We start from the raw sequence: 27,740 nt of genomic DNA on the forward strand, positions 1-27,740 counted from the left end.
TTGGCCAATTTTTATACTATTCCTGACACTTGACTTTTTCGACATCCTGCTAGCGAATCCCAACCTGTCACCATCTATCTATCTATCTATCTATCTATGGCTGCTCTATCGTACTTTGATTTCCAGTTGTTTATTTTTTTCTGCATTTGCATTTTGGATTTTAATTTTTATGTAATAGAAATGTCCCCACTATCCTTGTGGAGATTTTAACAGTATTTTCATGTCATTTTATCCTTCTTTTGTAACTTCAGATGCTTGGCACAGTGCAAAGAGAAGTACTGAATATTGGTCAAGATCAGCTTTCAAATGAAGGAGCCTTAACTTTTGGATCTTGTTTTTTAAAGAGTATACCAAGTTATAGTGCTGCAACATAATTATTAATTAATCTCAGCAGTCTGGCTCTTTCTCATAAAACTAAAGGTATCATCAATGTATTAGATCATCTAGAGCATTGAGAGAAAAATGTATTTCACCTTGAAGAAATACTTAGTAAATGTGGTAAGGTAACCTGTAAATGAGCAGGGTCCTTTTTGTAATGAACTTCCTACCTTTGAGATGGCCATTTAAAGGGTTTTTTATGCAGGCAGCAAGTGTGACAGTGGTGCTTAGACGAGGCTTACATAACTGGTCATAGTGCAAGAGGTTTCAGGCGCTGAGCCCAAAATATGTCATTGACTTGTGCCACACACAACAGGAGATGGCTTTTGCATCACAGTGTGAGTGCTAGTAAATGATTGGTTACAGGAGATTCTCCAATAAATTAATTGTTTCCACTTCATGGTTAAGTATGTGCTACTCTTCCAAATCGAGTGCTGGTACTTGGTTATTACACTTTAATAGCTCGCTTGCCAAACTAACGATATATTACTCCATGTGCTGGCTCAGATCAGAGAAGATGAATTGGCTATTAATTAGAGTTGCACTGAGAGGGCACAGGGGAGAGACTACTCATAGCCTTGCAATCAGTGTCAACGGGGGCCCTTTTCTGACTAGGACAGCCAGGGCAGGCCCAGGTCACTGAGTATTATCATGAAAACCATTGAATCTGGTAGAAGAAGCAGCACCAGACATGGCCACCATCTTGTTGAGTCAAACAAAGGACAAGGGAGTTTAACATTGTGCAGCTGCAATTTCATCTGATGATTTTAGTCAGGAGTGCGAACAGAATGGCAGAGATGCGTAGGAGGTTGTTTGGCTCCATGAAGTTCCTTAACAAAAGGCTCACGTCCGAAGGACTTTGAATTAGAAAGTTATGGAGGAAATATTTGACGGGCAGAGATGATTTGTAGGGAATATTATTGTTTGGCTCACTTTTCTTGTGCAGCCTCTGAATTAGCCCTTTTATCACAATTAATTAAGCTTGCCTATAGGAGATGTTCCATCTTGAGCTCATCCACACAGGATAAATAAGTCAAAGCAGCAGGATATATGTCCTTTTATTGGCTGACTTGATCTCGGAAGCATCTGTAGTGGGGGGAAGCTGTCTCTGTGGTGCGACTTTGTGGAAGAGTCTTTGCCATCACTCACTTTGAATGCTTCTTTTATGACTCGTTTTGTTAAAAACCTCTTTTTTTAATGCAAGGTATCAGGAGTTATAGCCTGTCTATGCAAATTAGGAAATTTTGACAGTTTGTTATTCATGTCATCGCCTTTTTAAACACTTAAAGGCAATAAATTTCACCGTGACAGGCTGCTCCGAAATTGCCACTAAATATTATTAAATATTTTAACAAGTTCCTTGTAAATATGCCTTAAATGTTTGAACGATGGGCAGGAAGAAAAATGGCTTTGCATCAACTTATTAGAGGCTATAAAAGTGGCAGTGATTTATCACGGATGTGGAGCAACTCAGGCCATCTTTTTTTTGTTTTGCTTATTCTGTTAGCTTGCTTTGTCCTGATGTGCACATTAAAGAGAGGAGCATCATGTTAAAAGCCTGCAGTCTCACAACTCATGAAAACGTTAGCAGCAGATATTGTTGTACCTGTGGTCCTTGAAAGACCGAGCGATATATGGCAACATCATTTAAAGTTTTAAAGCTTCTCATACCCATTTACAGTTTTACGTTTTGTGATATCACCGGCTGTAACAGAGTGTGTTTATCAAGGAATCCAGTTGATTTGATGTTGCACATATTCAATTTAATATACGTCTGAGGTGAAAATGTTGTTAACTTACACAGCTTTTAGCTTTGTGTCACTTTTAATTATCTGCCACATTTAAATGACCTGGTTTTTAATGAATATGAATATTCTTATGACCATTTAAAGGAAGCAAATTTTGAGCAAAAAGAAACGTTATCTGTCCATGCAAGACAAATTATCTGTACCATCGTAATTAGAGATGTAGTTCTTGAAATTCTTGACTGATATTGATGTTTAAAATAACAATTTGGCCGATAGCCGATACAGATGTCCGTTTTTGTTTTTGTTGTTCTTGATAATTTTGTTTTTGTTGTTATTTAGTCCCCCCTTTGTGCCAGGGAAACAAAGAGATCTTCATTATAAAAAATAATTGAACCGTTCAGCCTTTCATGACACTATCTTTGATGCACAAATTCACTCATACACGATTATATAAGCTACGTATACGTATGTATATGTGTGCGTGTATATGTATACATACATATATATGTATACCCTCTCTAATACCTTTTTTATGTTGCTGTGAAAACATCGACAAATTTCTCCTTCAACACATTTATTTAATTTTCTTGCCAAAACCAGAATTTTACAAGATGACATTTGAATATATCATGATAATGTGATACTTAAAGCCGCTATAAGGAACTTTTAACTGGATATGCAAAAGTCTCTCGTTTCTGCTGATGTCTGTGCGTGACCTACAACAGCAAATGAGACCATCGGTGTGAAGATAAGCTATTTCTATATAGTGTATATCCATACCTTTAGGAAACTGTCTCCAGGGGTCCGTTTCACAAAGCAGGTTTAGTGAAAACTCAGAGTCTGTTAACCCTGAAATGAGGGAAACTCTGAGTTTTCCGTTTCAAAAAGAGAGGTAACGCAAACCAGAGAAAGAGGAGTAACTCTAGCCTGTTTCAGAGAGAGAGGCAACTTAAGCTCTCGGTCAGTTACCGTAGTAACAGACTCTATGAACCTAACCTGGTCGGGACCAGGTTTTTGTCAATGAACCTCGAGTTTCTCTCTGTCTCCGCCCTCTTTCAGAGCCACACAGTCCATTTGATTTGCTCAATCATTCAGTCAGCAGGCGAGTTTTGGCGTAGCCTAGTTCTGCCGTCTGTCATTTTAAAAAATCAGTCAGTATATTAGAAGTTCATTAGGCACAGTAGGTGGTGACTTTTTTCACTAACATGGCATGTCCTTTTGATAACGATCCTGTGGATGAAGGTGCAGCATTACTGCGCAGAGAATTAAATATTCGTTGGGAGATGGTTATCAGACCATGCATAGATGTTTTAGCATTTCCACACAATTATCTTTTTGAGCTGTACCGTTTCACGTCACAGTCCATCATCTACATACACAACCTAATCCGTCCTTACATTTGCAACATTACCAATCGTAGTCATGCTCTCACATCCCAGCAGATATTATGTGTTGCGCTGCGTTTCTTTGCAAATGGAAGTTTTTGTACAATGTCGAAGATGCTGAGCACTTGAGTAAGGCAACTGTATGCAGGGCGGTCAGTGTGCTCGTTTTACGGGCATCTGCCTTCTTTCTGTTGGCTGAGTAGAAGTCTGTGTTAGTTTAAATAGGCTTAATTATTTAACAGAACATGATATAGATGAGAAGATATTTATGTGTGTGAAAACAGCATTATGTTGGGGATAAAACAACTGCACAGTCAAACAGCCACTTAATATTTACTTTACAATGTAAAACATGATCAGAATGAGGTACCCCCATGAGATTATGCCGAGGTCTTACCTGTTTGAACAATGTTTTTATATTTCATCCTAAACTGCTGCCAAGTGCGCTTCTCCCCTGCGGGATTGCACCTAAATGAAATAAATTAATAGGCTACCATTCAAGCAGTTTTCCCCTGTAATATTATTGTGATTGCAAAGGACTACATTTAAACTTACGCATTGACCCGAGCAGCAATGTTCTCCCATGCTGTCTCCCTCTCTTTTGCAGCTGCAGCGGTGTTGTACTTCTTTTTGAAAATGTGTGCAAACTCGCCGTATGAGCGCATTAAGATTTTTAATTCTAATGGGGTGAAAAACGCAGCCCTCCTCTTCCCCGTTGCCATGGTGACTCGTCGAATCGGGGCTCCATTGGTGCTGGCTTTTTATAGTTGTGGTGCACGCGCTTAACTCCAGGTGAAACTACTCTGAGTTGATTAAACTGATTCAAATCAGCTGTTCTGGAACCGGAAACTCAGAGTTTCCTATCTCAGAGTAGATCAACTCAGAGTTCAGGATTAGACTCAGAGTTTGTTGAACCTGCTTTGTGAAACGGACCCCAGGTCCGCCCCAGGTCGCTTCCAGGATGAAACGATTTACGGCACATGTCATCTTACCTAGCTGCTTACATTTATAGTGTAAATAGTCGCTATTCCTCCTCCTTGACCCAACGTCCGCGGGGAGTTGAAATAGCAGCAACCATCGGGTAAAAGTTCTGTGAAAGCACTGGACTCACCAACAGTCAGCCACGTCTCAGTCACACAGAGAAAATCTAATCCTCGGAAAGTCAGGAAATGACTGAATGTTAGCTGTCCGGGGAGCCACACACAGAGGCTGCAGGTTGCGCAGATTCACCCCACGCCAGCGGGGACGAGGAGAGCAGGGGCCGCAGGGCTGGAACACCTCATCCGGGCCAACGACAGGTACCAGCCAGGCGTCGACAGGGTCCAGCGAGTGCCGAGGAATAAAGAGGCGAGGCACCGCTCCATACTCAGTCCAAGAAGCTGTGGAAGTGCTCGCCAAACAGGCCTTCATCCTTACCAGCCAACCGCTGCGTTTACCCCGGCGGCGGTGGCGCTTACGCTGGAAAGGTGGAGCTGGGGCGCGGCAGAGGTGAGCTGGGATCCCCGATAGGAGCGGGGGCAAAGTTTTCCCGTCTTCTTGTTTCATTCATCCCCAACACAAACAACATGCGCGAGCCAGGTAAGCATCTTTACGACAATACGCACTAGAGCTCATGGGAAATGTAGGCTTCATTCCGGCAAAACACTACCGCTTTTGTCCACAGGGTCGCCAAAATCAACTCAAAATGAAAGTTCCTTGTAGGGCCTTTAACATTAGCCTAATAGTCATTTTTGCTGAATAGAGCTTGAACGCATCACACTGTAATTCGGTGCAACCTCCGTGAACTGTTGGTCCAGCCACAGGCTAGCTGCTAACATTGACTAGCTCTCCTCCTGCCAATTTCTACACATATTTCGTTTTCACAGTGTAACATCAGGGGAAAAAACAGGCTATGTCCCATGTGTCAATAGTGAGTTTACTGTGTTCTTTTGTCCCAAAGACATCCCGGGGAAGATCTCTGTTCGTTCCAAACATGTTTTCCATTGTCACTGGAACAACAGGAGGCCAGTTGTCTGGAGTACTGCTTTTTAGCCTGCGCAAAATGCATGTGACACAGCAGAAAACCATTGGCCACTGCCATTGGTAAATGTCATCTTATTTGGTAACAGGCTGATGGCAGTCAACAAGGCTATATTGGCTAATACTGATGTTCGGCAGATGAACTGGCGCATTCCTAAATGTACTGCCTCTGATCTGTGACACTGATCATCAGATAGCTTGTCAGTCTCCGCTATTCTCCAGCGCCTGCGTGGCTGTATTATTGTTCATGACAATGAAGCTATCAGTTTGAATCGGAACAAAATTCTGTCTGTTGTCTGTCTGCTGTGTTACTTCTAGATGTATAATAATAATTTTCTCTGGTGATGCGAGTCTCTTTAATTACAAAGTCAAGCTGCAAAGACAAGCTGAACTGTCTAAAAATAGTTTGAGATGTGACACAGTCTTGTGGTTTGTGGTGCACCTTTCCATCGGTTAGGGCTGGGAATTGAGCATCAGATCAGGGTCATTTAGAGTAACACGACTGCATTCCAGAGGATTTATGTTTTACATTGGCAATATGCAGATTCCTTCATCAGCCACATTCCAGCTTTTAAATTCAGAAGTCAACTTTTTTTCCTGACTAGCCTATCATTTTGTGACCTAAAGTGGTTTCTTAATTTATTGCACTTCAATTACGATCAAGTTCAACTTCATGTTCTTTATTAACTCTTAAGAGAGGAAATGATGTCGGCCAGCACCCACAAAGACAAAAAAAGGGAAGAAAGAAAGAAAAAATCACGACTTGGCACAAAATTGCAAGACACAAAAACATAAAATGAAAAGTCTGTCCTATTAAAAACTGCTGACTGTGCAGTTACCTCAGTGGTTTTATTATAGCCTCATAGTCACTGAAATGAAAGAGCTATCAAAAAAGCCTGGTGCATATTTTTTATAATATGCATCTGCTCCAGGAATGGTGTCAGAGCATTGGTGTTTGCTCATTATTTGCTTTATTTTGTCACTCATCTGCGTAATTCACACATTCTCTGCAGACCTGACTGGCACCTGTTACCTTACATGTGTCAGAAGCTGCTTCTTGTACTCATTGTTCCAGAGATGCACAGCAAGAACAAGGACAAAAAAAACTCTGCACAAGTGGGCCTTGTCACGAATCAAAGGATATGACATTTATTTTGGATTTTGTTTATTCTTTAAGGTGCACAAAATATTACCTACTCAATATTACTGTATTCTTTATTTATACTGCATCATTTTAGTTCTGGGATCTGATGGAACAAGAATGCTCAGATCACCCCCATCCCTCTTGCTTTCCAGACATCTCGATCTTTCAGTGTTTGTGTTTGTCTGATGCTCATTATCATATTGTGTCTCGCTGCCTTCACTTCTTGATGCTCCCTTTTAGATATTTAGGTACAAAGAAGGCAGTCATGGGTCATGTAATCCACGAACCCCTCGCTGTTTTGGTTAGAAGGCACTACAGTATTCTACAAATCTCAGTGCTGTCTGAGCACATCACTCTTACTGGTTAGTGTGACGTGACGGCTGCCATGTCAGCAACATGGCACATCTCTGTTCTCCCTCTCTGGAGCCCTCTGTGAGTTTTCCCTGGGGTTGGCAGAATACGAGTGCCCCCTTGTCTGACTGGCTATAACCTTGCCACCAGCTTGTGTGTGCGTGTGTTTTTTCCAACTCTAAAGACTTGAACAATGATGACTCAAGCCATGCAGAGTACACCTCAGGGAAAATACAGTGGAAATAAAAATAACAAGTGGATTTTTGACTGCAGTCAGATGTGAGAGGAGGCACGCTGGCACTCGGCTAAAAGCCTGAGCAGATTCTGCCCCCCTAGTTCATTAGATTAGGCTGTCTCGTGTTCAGGAAGTGCTGAAAGGCACTGCAGATTGTATCTGCACGAAATGCTGTCCTTACGTCCAGAGACAGTTGCCAGTCCCAGTCTTTGAAATTCCAAAGTAGTTCTCAATCCAGTTAGGGACTGATATTGTGGTTGTCTCTCTGTGGCCCTCCTGCTTAGGGTTCTTATTAGAAGGGTTAAGTATGAGGATGCCTGTGTTGGTATTTCTGCGGTTGCTCATCTGCGCACCGCACATGAATTTCTCTAAATTATTTATTTTCCTGACACCACCATATGGTGCTGTAACTTGTTTGTCTTGGAGCATGCTGGAGAAATGCAAGACCTAGACTGGATTACTTCTTGTGTGTATACATGGGAGACCCTCTTCAAACAATGCCTGTTTTTTGTTATTTCTTTTGCTGGGTGGGCTCTGTTGATGCAATTCTGCGTAACCCTCTACAAGAGTTCTCTTCTCATCTACTTGAGAGCAAAGAGGTAATAAAGATAATTGGGCCAAAATCTGGAGATGTTTAAAAGAGATGCACAGAGGCCGCTGCCACGGGTCTGCAGTTGATGGGGCAACAGAACACGAAGCTTGAAGGGCCCTGGAAAAATGGGGTCCTGATCTTCTTTGAAATGCCACAATTAATTGCCATGCGTTGTCCCCAATGCATGGATGATTAAATGTGCTCCTAAACTGCCCTGATTTGTGGGGGCACCTTGCCGATTTTATTTGCCACTGTTAACATTTTCATTCCTGCATTATGCATGGTGCTGTGGGGCAAGGAAGTGCTGCAAACAAATGGCCTGAGGGATCGGCGTAAACACAGCGTGCCATCAGGGGGAGAAGACTAACAGTTCAGCACCGCCTCCCTCAGCCAGTCTTCTTCTGACAAACTAGACAGCCCCTCTGCAGCTTGGCTGTAGCGTAGCAGAGCAGTACAGTGTGCTTATCAATGTCAGTTAGCTCCAGGTATTCAAAAATGTTGACTGTAAATGAGTAGATATATATGGACAACGTAAGGATAGGGTGGGGATTTGATAGAATGGAATATGCTCATCTGTATCTTTATTAATCAACAATGAATGCACGTCTGATAGAATATTTCTATCCAGCTAATTGAATATGATTCCTCCTCCTTCAGCATGTATAGGCTGAGGTCACTTTCACTAGTTAATTCTGACAGCCAAAGCAATGTGGTGCTGGTTCCTTTGTGTTTAGGGATTTTAATTCCTCATTGCAATAATCAGTGACTGATGGGAGCCCTAGTGCTTTATGAAGGCATGCCAAATGACATGTGCTCCCTTTTGAACATGAAACACTCAGGGTAGAAATATGAATTTTCACATTAGAGGCACACTAACTCTCTGATTAGGATTTACTTGATCTGGGATCTTGGCTGTTAGAAGTGAAACGCTGCACACATGGCCTGCTGGAGTTGTCAGCTGTCATGGCATTGGCCCAGAGCCTTACAGTTGGCAGGTCTCCACCCTCTCACCTCCGGCTGACAATGCAAATACAGGCAAATGATGTGTAGCCACTGGACAGCTCCGTATACAAGCATGTAATTCCATATGGATTAAAAAAACACCAAAAACTTGGGTCTGGTGTAAGCTGAAGATCAAAATGATAGCCTTTCCCACAGTGATTGCCTGCTGTTTTGACAGTGGCGTCAGTTCTTCATTTGAATGATAAACCAGTCCATGATCTCAAGTTCTTGCCCGTATACGCATTTTTTTTTTAACCCAGCCCCTTGCCATCAAAGCGCTCTGCATGGCATTAACAGTAACTAATGCACTAGGCAATGGAAAGAGGGCAGATATTGTATTTTATGGCCTGACCTTTGAGGCATTATTATTTTTTTGATGAATAACTGTTTACTCTGAATGCGGGCATTAAACAAGTTTCCTCAAGGTTTTGCAGTCATTGCCCCTGACACAAATGGCAAAACAAAAACATCTCATCCTGTTCACAGGCAAAGTGAAGCGTGCTGTCAGTGGATATGGAAAGTCTGTTTTAGTGGACTGGAGAGTAGTGTTAAATAGGTGGCAACCAGTTCATTAGGATGTCTTTCAGAGCATGAAAAATGACCTTTTCCCTTGTAATTGTAGCCTGAGTTCATAGATAGTTGACTGGAACCAGAGCATACTGTACGTTGACAAGGATCACTGGAAACAATTAGCATTGCATCTCACCAGTCAGGCTGCAAGTAGCTCCCAGTTACCACTTTGTACACCTTCTCGCCTAAATGCTGCTGTGATTTGATTAAATGTGACAGATTAGACAAATAAAAAAGTACACATACATTATTTAATTCATGGTGTGCATTGAACTGCATCTAATACTTCACGTGTGTTTCATGTATTATAGTACATCTTTAAAAAGAGTAGTTAAGCACAGTCTGAAGTGTAACAAAATGGTAACATATCCTCACACAGTAAAGTCCTAGATATTCTGCACTGTAAGTTTATTTACATTTACACAAGTAATTGCATGTTTTTTTTGAAAATAAAAATTTAAACTGGAATGCTACGTGGATGATTTGTTATGTAAGGTTAGCCTTACAGCATTCCAACTTTTAAATGTATTTTTAAAATGAGTAGATGTCTTACCTGGTTAAAGGCAGCACGTAAATGGCTTGTAGATATGGCACTAAATAAATGTAAAGGAAGAATTAGTGGTCCAAATATGATCAAAATGGAAGACCCACCAACATACAAAATACATAAATAACATTTACATATATTTCATTATAATCAGCTGTAAGGGAGACATTGTTGAATATGCCTAAAATCTGTCCTTCAGTTATGATACAATATATTTGTATTTCATGTAGCCAAACTCCAGACTAGCCTTTTTATATGGTAGTTCATTGACGGCAAGTATTTACTGCATCTTTGTGCTATTGGGATACAAATTCATGGCATTAGTGTGTGTTTAATGTAGTTTTCCACAGTTTAATGACATTTCTAGTTTTTTTTTAAGCATTATTTAATCTCCAGTTTTATCATGACTGATTGAATGTCTGTGCACCACAATTACAATGTTTAGTGTTATGTATAGTTTGGGTTAATTTACTCCATGATGTTAGCAGCTGGTATATAACTCCTGAGACCTCTAATGTACTTGTTTAAGTCAATCAGTTCCATTTAAAGAGATACAATGTTTAATGTATGTATGGTTTGTATGTCTTTTCAGCACGCTCATCTCAATCTGACATTAATATGAACCTAGACTCTAAGGGGACTGCAGTGTATTTACGACACTTGTGGAAAGCATCAAAAATGTGTTAGTCAATATTTATGTTCAGCTCTTGTTTGGCGATGTATGTTGCCATAATCAGCTGAGGTTAAAGCTAGGACAAAAGAATTAATATATATGTAACCATTTTGGATCACTTCTCCTCTTTTGAATGTTCATTGCTGTCATCATCAGAAATTTCCCTCCTACTCTGTGGTGTTTTGATAAGGCAAATGTGGTTGAACAGAGCAAATATTTAAGGTATCTGCAAATGTGATGCACATCTGTCAAACAGCCCAAGGGTGAAAACCAGTGCATAACAAGGCAACAAATGCTGATCCGGGACTTCTCTGCGGCAAAATAAAATATGGCTCAAGTTTTCATTAAGGTGCTATTGATTAGCTTTTCCTGGCAATGAATTATGGACAACATTAAATAAAAGGGAAAATATTTTTATGACTTTGCTTAGGCCATGCCAGATTCCCCCTTTGCCTCTTGTATGCTCGCCCTGACAGGCATTTTGTTTTCTCTCGAATTCTTGTGGCTTTTGTGAGACCTAGACTAAGTACAAAAAAAAAAAGTTATTTCACTTTGATTACCTTTCCCATTTTAGATTGGTGTAAAATGATTAGGAGTACAGACTGCAGCAAGGGTGTAGAATTTTTTAAGAAAAATGTTAGGTCTTGTTTGTTGTTGAAGGAATGATTTAGAATTTCAGAGACTCCCCCTTGTAATGAGTAGTTTTAAAATGTTAAAATGTCAAATTGTCCATAGAGGCAAGAGACCAGTCTTGCAGTGTAATCCAGGCTGCTGCTCTCCCCTTGTATGTTCGTTATATTGCAAACATTATTATCATGGAAAGGATGTGGTCACTGAAGGCCCAAGGTTTCTGTTTGTACCTCTAATTGCAGGAAGACTTTGTCTACTTTGATGACCTTGGCTATGTATCTTGAAATATTAAGTCAGAGATTTTTGGCGTCACACAGACAAAATAGGCAACATGTCGAATCTCTAGAGGTTCTGCAGCAGAGACGCACTGCTCAGACGGGCTGCGTGGTTGGCTGCTCTAACCTGTTAACATGGGCTCTGAAGTGAAATGTAAGGGCCTGTGTCCACATAGCGTTGTTTTTTTTTTTTTTTTTTCAGAGCTGCATCGTTTTCAATTATTCCTAATGAGGAGTGAGCGTATGCAGCTGCATGCGGCCGCCTACAGAAAAAGTGCCACGCCCAGCGTCTTTTTTCAGAACACTGGCTTTTTTGTGTGGCGACTTCTACTTGATATAATATCTGAACTTTTCAGAAAGGCGCCACTGATGTCACTGCCACTCCTTTAGCTGGGCTATTGTCTGACTTTCACAACAGGGACAGAAAAGTCCATTTGTGGGAGCAGATTGGCCGATGGACACAGGATGTTGCTGGTGAGTGCTGTGCTTTTTGTCATTGGTTGCATTGTAAGCATGTTGCTAGCTGTGTAGTCAACTCTCTGTTAACGTAGCTTTACCTTAGCTACCTAGCTAACAGCAGTATAAAGATGTTGTCATTGAAACAAAACTTCATTACTTCAATGCGCCACTTAAAAAAACACTGCAAGTGCTTTTTTTTTTCCTTTAACAAAGTGCTGGGATGAAGCGCTCCACAGCGCCCTGCTACCTCTTTCCTACTGAAGAAAAACACTATGCAGACATATGCTCTAAAAGGTTCCGCGACGCACATGCGTTGCTCAGGAAATTCAATTCAGTTTTATTTATAAAGTCCAATATCACAAATCACAGTTAGCCTCAGAGGGCTTTGCAGCATACGACATCCCTCACAGCGGATAAGGAAAAATTCCCCCCAAAAAGTCCTTTAATGGGGAAAAATACCAAATACATACAAGTGATAAGCCGTGTTGCCCACACCTGACACCAGGCAGAGAGAAAGAGATAGCGCGAGACTACACCCTCACACAGCATAAACAGCTCCTGCCTCTTGTATTCGTGCAAGCATTCCTCATAACCTTTATCCTTATAGGTCATCCAGTGTTGTGGTACTGCCTCTAGTGGCCAAGATGAATGAAATAAAATCAAACCAAGTCACCAAATTAATGCAATTTTGAATTCTGACAGATGACTTAAAAGATAATGTTCATCAAAAAAAAAAAAAAAATTAAACTACAGATATATATACATACAACATTCTACATGCAAATCTTTCCTCAGGGTGAAAAACAAGAAGGAAAATTTATAACAGACAGGACAACATATTTCTCTTTTTGTCTCATGCACACCCACAAAGGAGCAGCTGCATTCAAATTCCCTCAGCGTACACAATCTTGGCATTAGTTTTGACTTTTACTGGAATGTTCTGACTGTTGGTGTTGAATGCTTTATTAGAATAATTACATCCCTCTATAGAAAATAATAGTTCAACCTGTCCATCCTGTTTTGTGTTCTTAAACACATTTTGTTTTCCTTCGTATAAATGATCTGTTTTCTTAGCTGGGACAAGTTGCAGGGCCAGTTTTCGCAACTGGAACATCTTTTTGTCTTTTGTCACGTTTTATCCTGAGTTGAGATGTGTTGAGTGCCATTTACCGATTGCTCACATGCAGTTGTAAATTTGTTAACACATAGTAGACATGGTACAAATGTTGTATTATGAGATATTCTTTTAGATGCAATAGTGCCACTCAGCTTTTGTCCCACTTGCATTTAGCCAACAGGTTTGCCCATGAAATCTGTGTTGACTAAGGCCCTTTATGCTACATGGCAAGTAAAGTGGAGTCATTTCAGAGGCATGTCTCAGAATGAGCATTCCATGCATACTGTATGCTTGGTTTCAAAAGACACAGAACACATACAAAAGTATGTCTCTGGCATTTGCGTCATTCAAAAAAAAAACCAAAACAATCTTACACTGTGTTTTTAGAGAAATGTGGCCGCACCTACAAGCCATTACAGTACATACTGGATGAGCTATTATGTTCAGTATGTTCTTTTTGCTGTGGTATTGTTGCAATTATAGGGAGGTATGGATTTCAAAAATACCACACATCAACAGCATAACATTGTGTTCCTTTTGTGAAGTGCTGAAACTAGATCCTCAAGGGAAATGACCAAATAAAAACATGATATAAATGTGAACTGAGTAGAATTTAAAGACTGTACAGAGGTGGGACTGTTTTATATTGGGGACTTATTTACTTTACTCTGATAACAGTCATTAGATATGATTTTTAATCATTAGTTATTTCAATTCTGATGGCTTGACAATGGATTAATTCCAATATGGTCTAGCAGCTTTTTACTTCAACAGATTTAAAGGTGACGACATGTGAGGCCTGCAATGGAACCTGCCCCACCTTCCTTCAATGAGCTACTAATCCATCTACTGTACAAGATCCCTATGTATCAAATTGAAAATACGCTTACTATTGGCACAAAATATCTGCCGTTGGTTTGTTATATAAAAAACAATTAAAAAAACCCCAAAAACTTGGCACACTCAAAAACTTGCTATTGGTCTAACCCGTCTTTCAGCTGTATTCAAGACACCTGAAGCCTAGTCCTCAGTCACAGAACACATTTTTCATGCATAAAACATTACTGCATGGCAGAGCGGTGGAGTAAGAGCTGGCGGATTTGAATGATATGTTTTTAAACAGACAGCTATTTTATTGTTTTAGATAATTTACAAGGTAAAAGGCTTTGAAATCTGACTTTGGTAGTTCATTAAGTTGCCACATAACGACAATCAAGAAATGACAAATCTGGTATAAAGCTGCAGTGCATAGTTAATAGAAAATGTTTTAGATGTGACAGTGCTTTATAAAAGAACGCCATGACTGCTAGCTGCTCTTCAGTGTTCAGACTGCAGGCACTTAGTGCACCAGGTGTTTTGCCCAAGATTTTTCCACAAGACAAATGGAAAAGTGCCATATCCTTTAAACATCCCATTAATATGTCTTATAAGACTCGCTACAACTGAGCACCAAAAGCTCAATTTTATTACAGTTTCTTGTCTTTGTCAGGCATAGCTTCCAGTTTACGTTTTCAGGTAATTATAGAGCCCTGCACACAAGAGTGGCACAAATTAGCACTTTGGGAGAAGAATCAGTTGGCTGGATGCCCATCATTGCCTGTATGGCCTGGACATGATAAACACAGAAGCACAAATGCCTCTAAAAGGCATCCAAAGTGTGCGTCAACATTTGAGTGGAGCATGTGTCTTGGCTTTGCCTGACTTTGATTCAAGACTGAATCAAAAACGTAACATGTCTATTAGTACTTTTACAGGACAGTTTTACTTAAAAAAAACCAAGATGGTTCTATATACTGTGAAGTTATGTTATATTCAGCTTGGAGAGTAATGTAAAAACAAGTCAGAGAAACTACTCTACTCACCCACTGTCCTCTGAATACGAACTTCTCCCATCAGGAAGAAGATTTCGTATACCAAAGTGCAAAACAAACCGTCTCAAATTATCATTTGTTCCAGCCTCCATTAAGCTGTTGAACAATGTTAAAAACTAGTGCAATAGAGCAACGAGCAACGTGCACAACGTGTGTTGTGATTGTTAAATGTGGTCCATGTCTGTTTTATGTGATAGAACTGTCATTGTAATGATGTGTCCCTGTGATGATGTTTTTGTCTTGTCCTGTGAAGCAATGAAATGTAGCACTGTGCCCAAGATGAATTTCCCTTAGGGGACAATAAAGTTTACCTTACCTTACCTTACCTTAGATGTGACACAGGACTGAGCAGAGAAATGATCAGGGATGAGCTCAAAACACAGATAATGTGGATAAAGGATGTTCTGACCTAAACCCTTTGGGTCAAGTATCTTTTCAAGGAGTGTACCTGTTTTTATGGCTTTACTGCCTGGTTTTAAATGGATGCACTGAAAAAACACTGTTACACTAAATGATAAATTGAGAGGACATCTTATGAAAGGCAGAGCGAGGGCTGGGTCTTTAGACCTTGATGTGCGAGGGATCATGTGAGAGGTTTGATGTGGTCTGAGGCATTTTTCTATCATAGATGCTATGAAAGAGAACTCATGGCTGCACTGTTTGCTGTGACAGCTGATGCTCATGGTAGGAACTGCAGGACAGAGCAGCGATTCCCCCTTATTACATTTGGAATTTCCTCCCAGCTGATTGAAGTATCAGCATATTGCTGCCATATTCCCTTCCACAAGAGCCCACAGTTTTTAATAATTTGCAGAATGAAGGGGGCAGATGAGAGGTTATCAAAGTCACTTGCATTCGTTTAATCTCTGAAGCACTGCCATTCACCCCGTTTTCCACAACAAAAAAAGAGCAATTTATAGTTTTCACTAAAAAGCAATGTTGAAAGCAGACGACTAAAGCTGTCGGCATTAATGTACCCTGTTTACCTGGTGTGCATGTACTGTATGTATACAGTGATCAATACGTGCCAAGAAATACTATATGTACTACGTTTACAGTATGATCATGTGGAGGAAAAATAACAATAAGTAATCTCATGTCATTTAGCTGTTCTATGCAAAGTTAATGTAATCCTCTAATGTTTAGTGTAACGCATCAATCATGCAAAAATCTATTGTTGCATTAGCCTTGAAAGAACAATAATAATAAAAATGCTATAATGGTTTTAGCTTCCTTTCCATAAATCATACTTGGAGGGTGGGGAGGGGGCATCTTAACTTGCCACTTCAGCTCATCTGAGCAGTTGAAGGGATGCTAAATACTGATATGATATTGAACAATAACAGGAGCCGCTGTTGGTCACTTTCAACCTGAAGTGGTTTGAAATACTGCGTGACACAGTCAGTCGCTGCTTCTTACAGAAGTTGACCCAACACCTTCTACAATGACATAAAGCAGTTTTCTGCTCAGTAGCCACTCAACAATAGACTGTAAATCAACCGTAAATGCATAAAAACAGTGCATAGAGGGAGATTTATTGTAACACTGCAAGTCCTTTTAAACAAATATTAAAATAAGACCCAAATCAGCTGGAACGTCATTTAACAGGTCATGCTCACTTTGGTTTTTAGCTGGGCCGCGTTAGCTGACAGGCTGTCTGAATTTACATCGATATTAACATTTGATTAATAACACAGCTCTCACTCTCAAGACGGGTTGTGCTCTAAGTGTATATGTCTGTGATGTATGAACAAAATGCAAATAGAATCAACACATGATCGGAGCACAATGTTCTTTCCAATGGTTAAACAGCACATTAGGATACATATATGAATGTAAACGTACACCAGTTAAGCAAATCTCCTGTTCAGTAATGTGTCATTATACAAACAGTCATGTAGCCAGACACATATGTATAGAGAGGATTTCTGAAGAGCACAGCTTTCAGATTTGATAAGTGGAAGTGCATTTCTACCATGTGGTTTCAACCTGGGACCTTTACAAGTGCTTGTCAGAGTAGCGCTCAGAGTACTGCCTAAAGAGGCTTTTCGATTTCACAGAGAATACACTCTTCCCAAGAAGTGGGTGGAGAAGATAATTCTCTAAAAGAGGGAGAAAAAAAAAGAAAACTGGAGAATTAATAAACCTTTTTAGTCTGCATAATCATTCATTTTGAACTTAAACTGAACAGAGCAACAAAACAAATCATTTTTGGGGAAAGAATACATGTATTTTAATGCCCTCAAGCAAAACTAATTAAAGACGACACCTCATTTACATAAATAAGCATTATAATTTGCATGCATGCACAGGGGAATAGAGTCAGAAAAGAAAGCAATATTTTGCAGTCTGCTAATTTCATTTTATTCAGGATTTAAGCTTAATAAGGATTCATTTTGGAGGGGAAAGGAAAATAATCAAAGGGGAAATTTGAACTATCTCCAAAGATGCAGCAGCCTTCTATTGAAAGGGCTCTTTCCGAGTCACCAGATGACTCCTAATCTGGAGTGGCACTTCCTGGCCCAGCTCCAACACCAACTCCTTGAAAGGTAAAAAAATTTTAGAGCCCAATTTATTAGTATGCAGTTCTGGCATCGGGTAGAGAATTAATGGCGGTGACTGATAATGACTGTAATCGTGGCACAAATGGGGTGTTGAAATAGCAAACAACGGGCACAAGGCATGTAATGGGGATTTTATTAATTACCCGAGGTCCCTAGCATGAGCAGTCTCCAGGATTTACTGTGGCCATGCCAGCCGGTCGAGGAGGGGTCGGCCAGTCTAATCTGACAATGAAAGGGTCACTACAGAGACTGCAGTGTGGGCAAAAGGGAGTAACGTGGCATACTACTGCACTTGCTTTAAAACTGCTGAATAATATCAGGAGAGTTATAAGTATTGAAACAATGAAAGGGTTGATATTCATTTGGCTCATTCATTTGGGTTTGGATCATATCAAACATCAGAATCTTTTAGTACAGTACTTTTCAGTGAATAGTTATAAAGAGCTGAATTAAAGCAAAAATAGGCAGATTTGCTCATTGAGAAGATGCTTAGTCACATAAGAAAACAGATCAAAGGACTAGAAACAATTCAGTTAAATTACCCTCTTTCTTTTTGATTAAGGTATATAGTAAATGCAGTCACCTACAGTGAAATAAGCTCCCTCTATCTCTTTGTTGGCTATTAGAAAAAGAAATCAACATATGGTAGCACTGTCAGGTAGGATAGCCCATTCACACATCAACTCATCAACAAGAGAGGATTGATTAAAAGTCCTTTTTATTACTCACTGCATCCTTAATGGACGCTAGACTTTCAAAATGGAAGAAACAATTAGAGTTTTACTGCTTTGTGGGCACTACTGATTTATATAAATCACTGCACGGGTGTAAATTTTCCAATAAAAGACTGAACCACTCCTAGCATACATAATCAACATGTCCACACTTGGTACACACTCTAGACTCGCACAATCTCTTTAAATTGGTAGGACTCAACAGTCACACCAATTCAAGCAACCAATCAACAGATTGGGTGTGCTTGATGGAATTTCTAAACTGTTTCTATATGCTTTAGCACTACTAATCATACGCAGTGCTTTCAGCCCCAAAAGATATCTCCCCAAGGCAAACAAACATGGCTGTGGCTTTGTATATTTGAGTGCTGTATGAAGATGAAATTGGAGTTTGCTCTTGTTCATTTAGAGCAGTTAGTATGAATCCTGTAGTGATTTCCCCCCATAAGTCTGGTTTGTCCAGGCATGTAAGACCACTGCCATTGTATTTGGATGTAAAGCTACTGAAATTGAGAAGGAGGTTCATCTGGAGTCACTGGGACACTAATGGAACAACTGCTATCATAGGCTTTTGACAACACTACCTTATACCTCAAATAAAAGATAGGTTATTTGCTAATGACTCCCAAAATTACATATATGACCTTTTGAGGGTACCAATGTCAGTCACACATACTAATGCTTTCAACACGTGGTTAACATTGTGAAATGGTAACAGTTACGCAACAAAACTACTTTGTTAGGTATAGAAAAAATATTGTTTGGGTTAAAAGAATTATGTTTGTTACGTAATTTAAGTGACATATGGAAGTTAACTTATGAGTAACTTAAGTATGTTAAGTATGGTATGTCTTTAAAAGAAGTCAACATTGACTTTTGGTTTTACACGGGACCCAAACAGCGGTATCCTTGGTGGAAGACTGTGTTTTTGTTTTACCATCCATCCATCCATCCATCCATACACCCACCCACCCCAACCTCCTCCCAATACGCCGACTTTGTCACTCATTATACTCTGCCACCTTACTTCCTCTTTTGCTTGCATGATAATTGCTATGGCCTCTAGGGGTCGCCACTGAGCAATAAATTTAAATATCAAGGTGATTAAAAAGACAAGTCACCGTATTACTTGGGTACAGCACATGCACAGTAAAATCTGGTCTACACTTTTCAGAAGGCTCAATATATGGCACACCATCATAGAATATGGGAATGGTTTATTTGTTTCACTGTGGTGTCGACAATCTGACATATATTTAAAAAGAGAGGCGTGAGAATTACAATTCTGCAATTGTTAAAAAGATCCTTTAAAAAGAACCTCACCACTGGAAATATGGTCTTTTGATAAAACAAGTATGTCTGTGGGCTCTAGTTTCCCGGCGCAGCGCAGGGTGGCGCAGGGTGGTGAACCCCGCGCAGAGCTAGTTTCGAGCAGTGCAACCCGAGGTGCGCTCAGTTTGGTAGTTTGGCAGACCGAGGTGCGCTGAGATGGGTGTGGCGGCGCAGCAGGGGGAGGTGTCGACAGATCCAGCTTGGTGCAGTGACAGTTTCGTGCCAAAAGGCTTCACCGAAGGTGCGCTAAAAGCTCGCCAGCTGAAACCAGGTCTGCTGTCAGTGCAGGCGGAGCGCAGCCGGTGTAAGCCGAAGTTTGGCTGACCGGCGGACAGTGCGCACATGTCACCAAAACCTCACAGGCAGGTTTCCAGAATGTCAGGCACATTAACAATGCAATAAATACCCAAAAAACACTATTCAATGCAACTATCTGCAATCAGCACATAAATGTATCTCTGTATCGACTGTCCCGTCACATCTGATGTCAGATCAAAGGGGATTGGCACCGTTTGACACGTTTGGCACGCGTAATGGAAACCCAACCTGATTTGATTAACACAGCTGCAAAATAATGAGTTCACATCCCTCTCAGCCAACCACAAACAGCCACAGCATCAGATAGGGAGTATATATTCAGCATCTGTCATCTTAGAAAAGTCAAAAGAAAAGAAACAGAGTGAGACTGCGAGAGAGAAAGAGAGAGCGTGCGCGCATGAGAGAAACGCAACATTGATTTACAATTTTGGTGACCTCCTCCCAGGCTACCTTTGCATCATCAGCCCGTGGAGGTCTGCTCGCAGTTCCGTATATTCAGACACTGTGAGCAGACCTCCCGGACCAAAACATCAGTTTCCTCCTGGGAGAAGTTTGGCCATCTGATGCTGCTGCTCTCTTCTGCCATGGCGAATTGAGTAAACTCTCATTACGGCTTCACGTGGTGCATTTAAGGGTGAGGAGAGGGGCTCCTTTGATTGGTGTGATGTGTGTAAAACCCACTCCACGCCTTCTCTCCTCCCTCTTTCTGACTTGCGCAGGTAGGAGGGACGGAGGTGGGAAAAAGGAGTAGCTGCGCCAGGGCGCACGGTGTGCCAAACTTGCAAAATCTACCTGGCCACACCCAGTTGGCGAAGCGCAAGTGCGCTGCGCCCCCACCTCACCCGGTCTGCGAAACTAGAGCCCTATGCGTTAGAAAGACACAAATAATTTTGAAATTGTTGCTAGGAACAAGATAAAACAGAGAAAAAGGACTCTTTTGTCCAGGAGGGAGAAAACCTACAGCTACCAGAATGCACTGCGTCGCAACAAACCAATTAATGCTCCCACTGGTGGGTGACGTAATGCGAACGCATCTGTTTGAAACAATGACAGCTAGCTGGCGAGAAATTGTCTCGTATTACAGTTTAACAGTAAGCTAAAACATGTTTCTGAAAACATTTTAGATGAGACATAGGCAACTCAGTAACGGAATCTCTTATTATATTTGATCAGCGCTGCCTAGTTTTACTGTTTGATCTCAGTTTTTTTGGCTTTCAGTTTCACTGTGCAGGAAACAGTATGGCTGCCACTCCCTGTTCACAACCTCTTGCTATTACAGCTAAACACAGCACTGAAATATGTATCTAAAAACAGTGTAGGCAAGAATTCGGCAATGCAGTAACATAATCTTGATATACATTCAGTCAGCACTGCTTAGTTTACTGTTCAATTGGATTTTGGTTTAAGTATAAGAGAAAGAAGGAGGGACGTGTCTGACTCCTGATCTGCTCCTATACTCTTTGTGTCCACGGTGGCAGCATGGGTGTTGGGCAATACAAAAATGAAGTGGAGCGAACTAGAGGCTGTACGCAAGTACAGCCTCTGGTTCGTGCAACAGCACCAGGGGCTTTTGTTACCCCATAGCTCCCATAGGGTCAAAGAGTGTGTCCCAGCCTCTTTTGTATAGCCTCAGTAAATACGGGTAGTAATAAGCTGCTTGCACAGACGACCTGTTTGGCCATTTTTTAGGTGAGGGTGGGCTGGATTTTGATTACAAGGACGCTTGAGATTTAGCTTTATGAAGGCTAACAGCTAAATCTAGGCCTGGTAAAGAGAACAAAGTTGCCCTGGGTGACGTAATCACTGAGCGTCATTGAAACATGAAATAGGTGGAACCATGCTGTACAAGGCACATTATAAAAACACCACTCCCTGTTATACAGTCCATAACCTAAGTTTAAAATAGCATTTTAAAATTGGCTGGGTACCTTGATGCAATTAGAGTGATACTCCACCCAGAATCTATCTTTGGAGTATCACGTAACAAACCTCTGTAGGCTTGAACGGTTTCTACCCTCATTGAGAAAGTGGTGGTGGTCAGCTTGTATCCATATCAGTTACAATAGATCTTTAATGGGGAACAGTTTTCAAAGAAGAACAAAGGTATTCAAACATCCATGGAACTGAAAACTAATGCTTCAGCTACCCGTCTGCTCTCCATTCATATGCTCAGTATGTACAGAGCCAGTGATATGCCTAAATATGATATTATGGTCTTCACATCAGCAGTGCACTTGGACTATTCGCTATTGGGATCCAACAAAATCCACATGAATTCAAGCTTTCCATCTTCACTGAGGAGCTACACGTTTTGTTGCCTATGTGGAAAAAAAAGACAGACCTATTCTTGCACTGTAATTCAGACACATACCATCTGGGGGTGTGGAGTGAGCTTCCCAGACCTCGTAGACCGCTCCTCTGTTCTGCTTGAGGCTAGCAGCTTGAGGCTCGATTAACCGCCACTAGCGTAGCACACACGTATCTCAGACTGAACTGGCGGTGTTTGAGATGCTTTGTGGGTAATGCAGGCATCGGGTTTTGACAAGAAAGAAGATTGCATTGTTGTGATTTATCTATTTAAATCTTTTTCCAAAAAACCCTTTGCATCATTATTTCGACAGGATTATAGGAGTGCATTTCTAAATTGGCAGAGTGGAACCCCACTTACTAGGACTTCTGCAGTGCCTTGAAAATAAAGTTAAGCCATGAATACGTTGGCTCTAAAATTCTAACACAGTGGTGTAAGCAGCCAAAAGTCAACAGGTGACACCACAGTTGGTGCAGTCTGAGTGAAACTTAAACTTAAATGTCCGCATTTGGACTAAAATGTACTGAGAGTATAGATAGAAATGACAGGCCCAGGCTCTTATTTTCCGATTTCATCTCACACAGATACATGGACACACACACACACACACCCACACCCACACACACACACACACACTGAAACTGAACTGAAACTAGTCAGCAGGATTTTATTTCAAAGTAAAACTAAAAGTTTGAAGTTGGACTTTGAAATCATTGATTAAATGAATGAATGAAACTGTGAGGTCTGGAGTGATTATATGAGCAGTGTGGTGTAGGCACAAGGTGTTTCTATATAATAACCCTTTCTATGTAATAACCCTGAAAACACTTGCAAATTGCTATTTAGATCAAGTGTTCTTGAAAGAAACCTTTACATTTAACATTCTTCAAACTGATATGAATAGCGATTAACGTCAGTATTCAGTGAGTTAGAGTCTTTAAAGCTGCTTATTTTTCAATCAGCAAGGCCTCTAAAGCAAAGAAAACACAAAGCATAGATAAAACAGTAAGATGGGCCAGCAGCACATTGCATTTTTTTTGCTGAAGTCACATTGCGTGACAAAGGTGTGTGTATATTGTACAGTATATTTATCTCATACCTGTGCCCAAGGGCAACTGTTGGTAACATGACCTCATAAAATCTCACCATTCAGGTTCAGATTTTTTCTTTTTGTTATGCACAGGCTTTATGGTATGAGAAGTTCTGCATAGAGCTCAAAACCTCATGTTTTTTTGTCTTATGGGAGAGGCGAGGGGGGCAGGGGTAATTTTCATAAATTTGTTTTATCATAACTTGAGCATCTCTTGTATACTGATTGAACTTCTTTGGAAAAATAAATTCCAATCTGCAGATCACAACACGACAACAGACGAAACACTTTAACCTCTTTTTTTAAGCTTATAACATTTGATTTGCAACCAGATAAACACCAATTACCATTAATGGAAAGCTTTCAACACTTTGTATATGGTATACTATTGTCAATTACTATTAGTATGCACGCTTGCCAGCAAAAGTTAAAGTAGAATCTAACGCCAGTTTAACTCCCGTCTGCCGTTTTGCCTCTATAAATGTGTTTTTTTTTTTTTTGGCATATGTGTTGTGAATGCCCGCTGCTTATGGTCTGACACCTGGTCTCTCCTGTTTTATGAAGCCCTGACCTCACCTGAACACTGTGGGGATACACACCCATTAACCTCCTGAACACAGAAAATAAGAAAATACAGTCAGAGGGCAGAGTCTCAGCAGAAAAACACTCCGTCACACACTTCTAGTGAATCATAAGAGATGATTGAGAAGGACTACTCCCTTATGAGTCTATGAATTGTTTTTTTGGGGGGAAAATTCTAAGTAGTTTAAGTTAAGGAATTGATTTTTATAAAACCTTTTGTGTTTTCATCCCTTAACAAATGCTAATGAAACATCACCTGATCAAACGGCTTCACAGGGGAGCAACTTTCACAGTCACTGAACAGTTAACACATTTTAGCTCCCGTGATTGCTGTTTTATCACCAAAATCAAAATATGCACTTTTTCAGTACCTTCCCTCGTTCGCATGTTCTGACACGGCTTTCACAAGTGGCTTGGCTCTAGGTTGTGTTTATAGTATTACTATGTACTTTAGTGTACCTTGTTTTTATTTAAACATTGTTTTTTTGTTTTTTTTTTGAGTGGATTGTGGAAAAATTTTACCTTGTAAAAACAACTGTTAAACAGGGAAATACAATACATTTTAAACTGATGTGTGAATACAAAAGTCTGTAAAGTCTGTAGTAAATACCAACGTTGTGTACAAATGTGATTACAGGTAAAGATCTACATATGTTTAGAATGGAACTTGTGTCTTTGTGAAATGTTGGCATAGTCTGTGAATCTCATTTTTCTCCAAAAAAACTGATGATTATATTCTGGTAAATGCTGGTAGCATTGCCTACTCATTTGTGCTTTCCAGTCCCAGAAAGAGTCATCACTATAATGGAAAATACCAGAAAGTACATACCCTATTAACTTGTGAAATACCCATTTTCCTGAAGCTTGTGTCGTCCCTGTTCCATGGGTGTGTGCATTTTTCTCATGAGGTCATGTAAGATGAAAAACAGTCATGCCATAACATATCGAAACCTGTTTTTGCGTAATGATGTAGATATTTTGAAAAAAATCAGCCCCATCTTAAAACATTGACTGTTCCTTTATAGTTTCGTTTTTTTTTTTTTTTTTTGTTCCTGTTCTTGTCCTGTCTCTGAGGTGAGAGGGAGAGACTTTGAAACTAAAGTTGGCAACATTCTTTGGCAGTGACACACACAGAAGTATCACCTTATTGCTCACTTTTTCAACACATAAAAAACACAAAGAGCTGAACCAGATGTTCAGGGTCTGATCTGAGAACTGATTACCTGTATAGCAAGAATAGTCAAGTCGTGTATATCACTGAATAATGTTCACAACTTTTTGTCAAAATCAAATGCTTTTGTTTTGTCTTGGTGCCAAGCAGTTAGTGTGCGTGCTGTTGTGTCTTTGCGCTACATTTCTCAGAGATATGTTGTAAGGTAAACAATTGATGTTGGATATTCTGTTGACTGTTTTAATGTTGAGCCATTGTGGCTGTTACTGCTCATGGTAACCAGCCAGATTTTCTGTTTATTACAGATTACTAAACTTTGTTGCTCCTTCTGGTGATGTAAAATCACTTCTCTTGGCAGAGATTTTTATTATTTGGAGTGATTTTCCCAACAATGTGTACACAGAAAAACAAATGTGAAAAGCTTTTTTAAGAATACACTGAATTAGTATTGTCTTATATGGATCTGCCACACACCAGAAAACAAATATGTCCCAATTTTTACTGGAACCCTCTGTGAACAAGTTCCATGCCAATCTGAAGCAGCAGTCCCGGGTTGAGGAGGAGATCCCTCTGTGTTCCAGAGGTGTCTCAGACAGTCGTGTTGCCTCACCTGGTCCTGTGTTTACCTCAGATGGTAGGATTAGGAAGCAGCCATGTGGAAGATATGACTGTAATCCGTCGTGCATTTACTTGGCACTCAGACACGGTCCTCTGCAGCACTTCTGCTCTCCTAAAGGTAGAGCAACGCCCTTAAGGAATGCGAGAAATATCAACAGCATTTTGAGACACTGGGTGTGATACAGCAATATTATGACAACCACGTGGGGTGCAGTTTGCCCCGTGGAGGAGGGTCGCAGGTGGGCTGTTTGGGGATCATTGAGAAGGGGTGTAATGATTGTGTCTGATAGCATTTCTCTAGCAGTTATCAACTGATATCAACAGATTCAGATGCACAAGATGGATCAGTGCATCATATGCTGTCCAGAGCAGGCAATAACTTAACTCTAGAGATGTCTCTGGCCTCTGCCAAACATACTTTCATAAAAAAAAAATTCATTTTGTAGCTTATTTAATATTAAACTCTCTTACAGGAGCACATAAGTCTCTGGTATGTTGTAAAAACCCTTTGTTTTTCCAATGAAAACTACAACAGATCATATTTTTGTCAGCTGAAACATGTTGCTTTCTCAAAAATTGGCTAGCGATTGAATGGAGATAATGGATGTACGTAGTATTAGATCTGGAAACTGAACCCCAAGATTGTGCCTATTCAGTCCAATGAGAATTCCTAGCCTGGTGCATACACTAAAAAGTTTAGCTTCCAGGATTATTCCCAGTGGCATGCATCCTGCTGAATATGTGCATGTTTCTCCCGCTGCCCCTGCCCATGAGTTTCCGCTTGGCCCATAGATTTAAAGTCATGATGATGTCATTGTTTTACTTGGCTCAAGGAAAGATTTACGAATATGAAACCTCCATAGATCAAAAATTTACAACAAAAAGACTCATAATGGACCTTGTTTGCAGCTAGAGGTGTCCTGTCAACAGTTTTACAGAGGTCTCTTTTATAATGGTGGTTTGTGGGAAAAATGCTTTTGGGGCTGCATGGAAATTTTTTACTGCAATACCACAAGTGGCTACTGGGAAAAATTGGAAGCAAGGTCTAGTTGTAGTGCCATATCCAGTTCTCTAACACAGCCATAATGGAGACTCCTAAGTCATAAGAAAGACTTTCCTTTTTTCGGTATGTTTGTGTTTGTCTGCCTGACAGTTTCTCTTTGTCTTTGATCTTCAACAATTAAATGTTCTGTCAATGAAATATCATATAAAGTTTAGATTTTGGTCATGTAAAGAAGGCAGTAAGTAAACATCCTAATAAAACAGTGAGGTATTTTATACAGCTGCTCATTTGCAAAAAAAAAATGCATCACAACCAGTAAGTTTACAACAAAGGCCATCTTAGAGGCCCAACCATGATAACTTTGATAACAGATTGTTTCCCACGGTGCAAGGGGCAGGTTGAAATCTATAAATTAATGTACATATAGTTAACATTATCTGTGTTTTATCACCATTTAGGTCACCGTGCTACTGTTTACGGCCTTATCGTGTGTGTTTTTGGTCAGAGGGCTCGCCCTTGATGTCGTAACCACATCACCACCTCTATCACAAACGCCAGAAAGCCAAAGTCTTATTTATCCACTGTGCTGATAATTAAGCCTTCTCATTAGTGACATAATTGGAAATGTAATTAGCAATAGTAATAATTATTGGATTTAATACCTTTTCTCTTTAGTTATCAGGCTCATTCAAACTGGTAATTAGCAGTCATGAGAATTTTATACTTTTGTCCTAATTCATTTTGGTCACCAATTATTTCAGTTGTATTTTACACCAATGAATCATTACCACATTCATTTAGATTTTTCAGTAAACATACAAACACTGTGCTCGCCTACTTTTTAGCAGCTTTCTTAAATGCCCCCCCCCCCCCCCCCCCTTTTACTTTAACCAGCTGTGACCAGAAATGTGAGCTGCTCTTCTTGGTCACACCTGGATGTAACACAGGGTCAGGATTCTTGGTTTTCCCCTGTCAGACTTAAACCTTTTACATCAATCTGTTTGCACCCAAAAGTTTGCTTTTC

At 40.3% G+C, this 27,740-nt stretch overlaps 1 protein-coding gene across 2 annotated transcripts in view; it reads left to right on the top strand.

Moving 5' to 3' along the window:
- Positions 1-27,740, top strand: part of casz1 (castor zinc finger 1) — a 190,944-nt gene that overhangs the window by 14,851 nt on the left and 148,353 nt on the right. The gene's annotated exons all lie outside the window — the stretch shown is intronic.

The sequence above is a fragment of the Epinephelus lanceolatus genome, chromosome 8 (genome assembly GCF_041903045.1).
Source record: "Epinephelus lanceolatus isolate andai-2023 chromosome 8, ASM4190304v1, whole genome shotgun sequence".
Classification (NCBI taxonomy): domain Eukaryota; kingdom Metazoa; phylum Chordata; class Actinopteri; order Perciformes; family Serranidae; genus Epinephelus; species Epinephelus lanceolatus.